Source organism: Corylus avellana, chromosome ca1 (genome assembly GCF_901000735.1).
Source record: "Corylus avellana chromosome ca1, CavTom2PMs-1.0".
In the NCBI taxonomy this organism is placed as follows: Eukaryota; Viridiplantae; Streptophyta; class Magnoliopsida; order Fagales; family Betulaceae; genus Corylus; species Corylus avellana.
This window is the reverse complement of record NC_081541.1, coordinates 10,479,157-10,488,626: the sequence shown is the minus strand read 5'-3', so window position 1 is coordinate 10,488,626 and position 9,470 is coordinate 10,479,157.

Below are 9,470 nucleotides of genomic sequence, written 5' to 3'. Positions count from 1 at the left end.
TGCAAAGGCGGGCGGTTAAAAACCGCCCGCTAACCGCTAACCGCTATAACCGCCAACCGCCTAACCGCCTAACCGTCTAACCGCATTAACCGCTAACCGCCTAACCGCTATAACCGCCTAGCGGTTAGCGGTTAGCGGTTATTGGGTCTACTAACCGTAACCGCTAACCGCTAACCGCATTTTTATATAATATATTTTTATAATTATACATATAACATAATCACTTGATCATTAAATCACAATTTTTTTTAAAAATAATTAAATCACAATTTGAGTATTAATATATTATCACTATAATTTATATGATTATATCATATAATCAATTGATCATTAAATCACAATTTTTTTAAAAAAATAATTAAATCAAAATTTGAGTATTAATATATTATCACTATAATTTATATGATTATATCATATGAGATTGATCATTAAATCATTTGATTATATAATAACAAATTATACATATATAATATGACATAACTCATAAATATACCAATTCATACTAATACAACAATTAAATATCCAGAGACTTATTTCCAATATATATTATAAACTTATAAGTCTATATATGTTATAAGTCTATATAAGTCTACATATGTATATGAATAATATAAATGTATAATATCAATACTTAATCATATGATTCAATGACAATTCAAATACTTTATTCAAGACTTCAAGTGAATCATATTATTAATGTACAATGATGATATGATTCGTATAATATCAAATTAAGTAATTGACATTGGATTAAACAATGACCAATGTGTTACTTATAAACACAATTTAAGTATTAATGTATTATCATTATAATTTTAGTAATTTATATATTATCACTATAATTGATATGATTATATCACATGATGATTTGATCATTAAATCATATGATTATATAATAATAAATAATACATATATAATATGACATAACTCATAAGTCATAAGTCTACAAGTTAATCATATGATTCATGTACAATGATAATGACAATTGATTCAATTGAATTAAACAATATATTACTTATAACTACAAGTCTACAATTTAATTAAAGCATTATTAGATACTTTAGGAATTTAGGATTTAGAAGTTTGAACATTACCATTTACCATTAGATATTAAGTTCAATTCAAAGAAAAAAAATTATAAGTAAATATGATAAGAATTTAAATAATTAACCGGTTATGATTTAATATTTAAATAATTTTTTTTAAAGTACAAGTAAATGTAAATTTTGGGTCAAATATTTTTGATTTTTCAATATGGGCTCTTTTTATAGCAATTGGGCCCAAGAAGATATTAAAAATACAAGAAAAAAAAGTGAGGGTAAAAAAAAGCCCAAAAAGCCCTAAAGAAAACCCAAAAAGCTCAATTTTAAAAAAGCGGTTAGCGGGCGGTTATTTATTTCGCTAACCGCTAACCGGCAGTTAACCGTTAACCGTTAACCGCTAGGCGGTTAGCGGTTGCGGTTAGTAAAATCAACTAACCGTTAAGGCGGTTACGGTTAGCGGTTATTGCCACTAACCGCTAACCGTAACCGCCTTTGCACCCCTAATTTCAAGTTCTGAAAAATTATTGAAAGCATAATGCATATATATTGAACCCAACAGCAAACAATATGGAATTCCTTGGCAGATGACTTGCATCTATTTGAAGGGCACCGCATGCTCGCACCTTATGATTACTTAATCATGCCCTCTTAATGTTGCTCTCACCCAGAGAATTTGCAATTGATGAGTAGATAAACTAATTTACACTTGTAATTAAGATAAGATAACAGCAATTATAGTAAGCGTTTTAGGAACACTTTTTTTCTTTTACTTTGGGGAAAATACATTTTATCCCACCGAACTATCCACCCATTTGCACTTTTAATCACAATGTTTAAAAAGTGACAATTTACCTCCCCCCCCAAAACTTTCATATTGTTGCAATTCGACCATTCTGACTTTTTTTTTTTTTAAATGCCTCAATCCCAAGTTTAAAAAAAAAAAAAATTAAAACAATTTTTTAAAACAAAATTAAAAATTAAGGGGTGGCTGGCCACTCCAGTTGGGCCTGGGGGTGGCTTCGGCCACCCCAAGCCAGCCACCCCTTAATTTTTAATTTTTTTTTTTAACTTGGGATAGGGGTATTTTGAGGGGGGGAAAAAAAAAAAAAAGTCAGAATGGTCGAATTGCAACAATTTAAAAGTTCGGGAGGGAGGGAGGTAAAGTGTCACTTTTTAAACATTAGAGTTAAAAGTACAAATGTGTGGATAGTTTAAGGGGGTAAAGTGTATTTTCCCTTTTACTTTTTTAATTTTTCTTTTTATGAGGCTTTATATATTTTATGATTGAGATTTGAGAGCAAAGTCACCAAACGATGCGTTTAAAAATGCATTTGTTGAACACCTAAAAAAAAAAGAGATATATGCAAATTTGGTTCATATAGTTTGTCTATATATATTATAAATCACTCCCTATGATATAAAAAATAATTTATACGTTTATGTACATGGCTTAAATTACAAATTACTCATTGTGGTATAAAAAATAATTTATAGGTCTTCAGAGTAGGACAAAATAACAGTTTACTCCTTGAAATCAATTTTCATTGAGTAACTTAACAAAATCCGTTTGTCACCCAATAAAAACGCGATACGTGCATGTTATTATTAATTTCTGACTTTAAAAATGACAACTAGGATTTTTCACATCATTTTAGGACACCAACTAAGATTACACATCAGCCCTCACTCAAAGTCATACTGCTTCAGTAAATTTACTTAAGAATATACTGAGGGTTTCCTTCATATGAAATTGTTCGTCTAGCTACTTCATTCGTACTGAAAACCCAAGTGTAGGCTATCGCAAGTAATAAATTCTTGGTAAAACCGAAGTCGATCTATAGGGAATGGTAAACACTCAAGTAATATTTTCTATTATCATGCAAAGAAAAATAAAATAATTTGATTTTTGTTTTCCACTAAGAGTAGAGCAATGGAGGGATTAAATTAACAAAACCAAACTAAATAAAATAGAGTAAAGGAAGAATTAATAGAAAAAACACTGGGGCCTAAAAGATCCACCTAGCTTTCTTTTACATATTCTTGAGACATCTTCAACATTAATAAAGCACTAGTTAAAAATAAGGTCGATTGAAAATTTTGATGTCAATGACATGTTAAGAAAGATTAAACATTCGCTATAAATTCAAATCATAACAAATCAAATAAAGGAAGCATTTAATATAAATATAAATAAAAATAAATCAAAAATCCAAAGACACCACATCAAACATAAAGGGGCCGTCCTCCATAGATTAAAAATATCACAGATTTGTGAGTGTCTATATATATTCTACTTAAAATGTAAGGGTAAATACTAAGATCTATCATGTGGAAACCCAAAATGTAAGTAATTTATTTGAAAAGGCCTTGAAAGAAAACTCCCGGCCGGCTCCTGCCTCGCAAGTTGGCAACTATGCACTAGAAGAAAGTAGCCATAAGAAAACAGAGACACACACACATTATTGAATGGAGCCATGCATCAGATAAGTTGGATGAATTGCTCCTGTGAGCAGTTATCCCATGAGCAGGTATAACTCTTCCGTGCGCACCTCCACCTTCACTGTGTCCGCCAACCCCATGCCCGCCTCCTCCGTGTCCGCCACCACCTCTGGCGGCAGCACAAGTCATCATGAGGGCCATAACCAGGAGCACAATTACAACTTTCATGACCTTAGCTCCCAACTTAGGCCTCATCTCTTCAACTGCATGAGCACATGATCAAGGGCAAAAATGAGTCTTGAAAAGGTTAAGCAGTTTTCTCATGCATCTCAAACAATTCTAAATATCACTTATACACTAAATTTAATTGGGTTTTTGGCTTAAATCATCATAGGAAGGAAAAAAAAAAAACATTAATTATTGTCTCAATTAATGTAATATTACATATTACATAAGGGGAGTGCTACAATGAAGTGCCTCTGCTTCCCCACAAGGCAGGCCAGTAATAATTAACAAGAGTTTATAAACCACAGGAAGGCTCAAGATATCATCACATTGTCCTTTATGATGGTTTATCCCAACATCTTTTCTACCTTTTGATTTTCTCTTCTACAAGGTTTATGACCGAACAATATTATTGACTCATTAAGATTTTCTCTTCCGTTTGTTAAAATTATTAGTTTTGTCTTTTGTCTTTTGTTTTTTCTTCTCAAAATAAAAATATTATCGAACAACTCAAACCGAAAATACTCGTAAAAAAGGCAAAAAATTAGGATGTTTTCAACTTTACGTCATCACAATAGAATACTTTTTCAAATCAAAAACAAAAATCACTCCTCAAATCGTGAGAACGAGTGAAACCGAAATCTGCAGTTTAATTTTATCGGGTTTTAAGAAACTCCATTCGATTTTTTGGGCATGAAAGTAAATCGGAGTTGATGATTTACCTGCCTCAAAAGTGCTCGATCCCCGAAGTGCTTTCTTTGATTCTGCACAAGCCAAAAAACACATGCAAAACTTAATTAAAGGTTAAGTTGGTAGGCATGCACTTAGAAAATTAGGGCAGAGGCCAGAATAGGGGTTTTAATGGACGAAGATTCCAACTAGCCTTGAGGTTACAAGACAACCCTCTTCATGAAGAACAATGACCCTTGGATAGAAAATGAACGGCCTAGATCTAAAATTTTAGAAATTGAAATTTCTTAGAAATTTCAATAGATCCTGAAAATGCTTTATTTCCTTTTTGGTACTTCTTCCATCTTCTCATTTATTAAAATTATTAATTATTATTGGATATGTGGGGTCCGTGTAAATCACACCACAAGGCCTTACAAATCCAAATCTAATAATGATTTTAATAAGGAGAAGGATTATCAAAGGATGTATAGCACATCTCAATTAGGTACCCGTACGAGGAGGTGCGACAATTAAGTCACAATCTATATACTGCGTATTTGTATAAACTTCGTGCAAAATTAATAATTATATCTTCGGCAAATTCAATTCAAACATTCAAAGATAATTAAATTAATTAGTGAAAAATAGGGGTGGCCGCTCACTCGCGAGCTCGGGATCGGCTTGAGAGCCATTATACCCCGCGATTAGGACAGGCTTGAGAATTTTGGAATTTGGGGCCCCGACCCGAGAATGAGGCAACCACCGGTGCGGGTTTGATTTTGAGTTGAGTGCCACGGAAATCGATGGTGACCATGGGATTGGAGGCCGACGAGTCCTTCGTCGTTGTAAGCCCCATTGGCGAGGATCATTCTGACACCGTCGGCCTTCTTCACCACAAAGCCTTTGGCCACTATCGGACAAATTCCTCTTTCACAACTACGATCTTGCCCCTGACAAGATTGGGGTCCAGGGAATTCTCCATGCACAGCGAGGCAGAGAATAGCCCAGACTTGCCTAAATAAATCAGAGGGTACATTTTGTCGTTGTGTGGCGCTCTGGCGTAGAGTGATTTGCAACAAATAAGACAACAAATAAAGTCATTTTGAAAAAAGTCTTCTCAATTGCCCTCTAACTATTGATGTTAGAAAGTTTGCAATTGAAAACTTGAGAATTTTACTTGGTTGCTGATAATGTTACAACTCCTTACTCAATACTATCTAGTGTGTTAGATTTTAATTATAATTTTTTTTTAACAAGTCCACACAAAAGGGGGGAATGGGATTTTAATTTTAAAGGGAAGGAAAAACCAAAATTGAAAGGTCCAATTAATTTAGAATCTAAAGACATTCATAATCTAATTAGATACAATTTACGCATACAATGAATCACTCTCTTTCATTTATGGAAAAACAATCATTTTCTTTTATAAAGTAATTAATCCTTTAAAGAGAAAGAAGATTCATCAAATCAAAATGAGATTTTTTCTTTTTGGGATTGTGATTTCATTTTGAAATCAATACTTTTTAAAATGTTTTCCAAAAAAAAAAAAAAACTTTTTAAAATGCAAAAGCGTTTGTTAAAACATGTTAAAAAACACTTTTTTTTTAACAAGTATTTGTTGGACAGAGTTTTTTTCCAAACTGGATTGAAAGAATTTCCTTCAACCCAGTCTATAAAAGTGAAACTTGTCCGTTGAACATGTGAAAAGCACGTGCTTTTTTTATAGCAGGGATAAGATTTGAATAAATTTTATTAAAAATTCTTGTGCATATCACATGTAATTAAAAAATGATAGAAATTTCTTCCATACTAGTCTGGAGGAAATGTCCTCAAACTCATTTAAAATAGTGTTAAGGGTCTATAAACATTTAAAATACACATTAAATTTAGTCTAAATTAGTAAATTGATATTAATGACGTTAACAATTTGGAAAAGGATCCTCTCCATTTCAAATTCCCTCAATTTCTTCGAGTTAGTGCATTTAGAAGGTAGACACTTGGTGCTATTTAGTATTTTAAATGGGTTGGAAGATATTTCCTCCAGACTGGTTTGGAGGAAATTTTTGTCTATTAAAAAAAGTGACACATGTCAAGGCTAGGTTAAAGGAAATTTCTCCAACCCAATTTGGAGGAAAACTCTGTCTATATTTGTTATGCGAAATTGTGGTTTTGGTTTAAATTTGCATTTTTTTTTCTTCAAATAAGCACCCCCTAACTTGCTTATAGAAATTGTAAATTTTTTCCTATTTTAAATTTAGTGCTTTTTAAATTGCAATACCAAACGCTTTACGTTTTGCATTATCTTTTAAAAACGCAGATTAATCTTGGGAAATTGCAATCTCAAATGCACCCTTAATTTTGCTTAATTGAATTAAGTTTTTAAGAGAATCAAATGATTTTAATCCCTTCTCTAATTATTTGTTTTCCGCAATTAGGAGATTTAATAAAATAATATTAATTGTAATTAGAGCATTAAAAAAAGAAGAAGTAAGCTTTGAGGCTTATATCAGACTAAGCTTTGAATTTGAAAACTAGTTCAAAATGCTTACTATCTTTGATAAAATAAAATAAAATAAAATAAATAAATAAAAAAGAGGAAATTTTTCCAACCGAGTTGGGAGGAAAAATCTTTCCAACAAATATTTGATAAAAAAATGTTTTTTAACATGTTTTACCGAACGCCTTTACATTTTAAAAAGTATCAATTTCAAAAAAACAGTTTTTTTAAATTGCACTTATTGAAATAACAATTCCAAACAGACCCTAAAAGGAAAATCCCATTTTCATTTGATGCATCTTTTATTTATTTTTTCTGTAAAGCATTAATTACATTACAAAAGAAAGTGATCGTCTTTCCGTAAATAAAAGAGAGTGATTTATTGTAGGCATGAATTGTATTTAAATAGAGTATCAATGTCTTTAGATTCTACATTAATTGGACCTTCCATTTTTGGTTTTTCCTTCCCTTTAGGATTAAAATCTGACACACTATATAATATTGAGTAAGGAGTTGAAATATTGTCAGCAAGCAAGTAAAATTCTCAAGTCTTCAATCACAAACTTTCTAACATCAATAATCAGAGGGCGATGGAGAAGACTTCTTTCAAAATGACGTTTTTTGTTGTCTTATTTATTGCAACTTGTTAGTCTTTGTCTCCAATAACCCTACCTATTTTTTGCTTTTGTTTTATACAATAGTCTTTTATCTATCTTAACCATAGTTTTTTTTTTTTTAATATGATCAATTGATCATAGTGACTAATGAAATACAAATGACAGGTTTATCATTCTCAATGGCAATGCTACCAAGAGCTGATGCAGGTCAAGTAATCCATTGTCATCAGGACCATGAATGTATTTCCCATTTGAAAAATTGTTTTTACGCTAGGACTTGTAGCTCAGAAGGTATATGCATGTGCACAGGAAAAAAAAAAGAAGCTATTACGAAGGTTAATGAAAGTAGTTCCAAATAAATAGTATGGTACTAGTATGTCAATGTTGAAGAAAATAATTAAATTATTCATCAATGGAAGTGATAGACGACCTCCTCTCAATTAGGGATGTTGCAGGTCGTAATAAATTTCAAGTAAATCGGGAAAACGTACGTCATGTTGCTGTATTTGTTATGTAGTTTTTCTTCCGTCTATTAAAAAAAGTCAACTTCCTTGGATTAAGTGTGAAGAAGCTTCTTTGGTCCTTCATTGACCCCAGCTTCCATGCAGTAGAAAAAGAACCGCACCATCTGCTATTATTTTGAGATTTACGGTACGGATTAAAACTTCCTTATTTTCAACTTAAACGACGTAGCTTTAAAAAGAATTAACGGAAGTTTTTTAAACGCCGTTTTTTTGCTTGTCCTCCTCTTCCTTCCCCCACCTACTTTCACACTCTCTTTCCGCAAATTCTTCATAACCATTTACAGCAAAACAGCAACAACTAATCAACCCAAATTAATCAAACAAATTTCTTAATATTAAGACCCCACAATTTGGCCCTCAAAAGCGAAATCAATCTAAACAAGAATCACCCCCAAATTCGGCCAAAGCCAACTGAAGATGCCCAAATGGTATCACAACCGGATTGCCACCCAAAATCATCAACAAAAAGCACAACCGAAATTTTTCAACCCAAACACCCGTTCGGCCATACCCCCAATAGAAAATTATACTTGCAAAACTACAATCACTTCAAATGGAATCACCCTCAACCAAACACCCAAAATCCACAAAATTCCTCTTAATCACAAAGAGCAACCCAACACAATTTCTCAACTAGAACCGAAATCCAAACCCACACATTTGATCAATCAGCCACAGCCACTGAACCCCAAAATCAAACCCCCAATTCGGAAATCCCAAGAACATAACACCCATAATCAATCACGTAAATGCTCAGAAATCTTTACCAAATTTAATCCTTCATATCAGAAACCCCAAAACCCATCAACTCATCAAACTAAACACCCCACATGAACATGGCAGAAGGAGAAACCTCAAAGAGCGAGAAAATAAATCTAAAACGAAATTTAAAGAAGGGGAGAAGTTTTTATCTTGCTAAAAGACCTCTCTCCCTCTGCGCGACAAAATGCTTAGTATTAAGAAATTTGTTTTACTGTGGAATTTGACTTCTTGTTTTGCTGAAAAATGGCTATGAAAGAATATGCAGAAAGACAAACTGAAAATGGGTAAAGAAGGAAATGGAGGACAAGTAAAAACAGCGTTTAGAAAACTTCCGTTAATTCTCTTTAAAACTACGTCGTATAGGTTGAAAGTGGGGAGTTTTAATCTGGACCGTAAATTATAATAACAGCAGATGGCGTGGTTATTTTTCTAGCGCAGGGAAGCCTGGTCTCTTTTTCAAATTTGATGATCTTTGAATTCCAAAAATAAATAAATAAATTTAACGATATTTGTTTTTGAGCAGTTTTCCGAATGGTGACGTGGAGGGGTCCTGTATAGCCGAGGGATCAACCGAGCGTTATAACTGAATAATCAACAAAGAAAAAAGGATCAAAGCTGCCGGCGTTGTCCGGCCAGAGAAAGTTCCGATGCCTAAGTTAGTCAAAGTATTTAAGAGAAAAATGAACTTGAA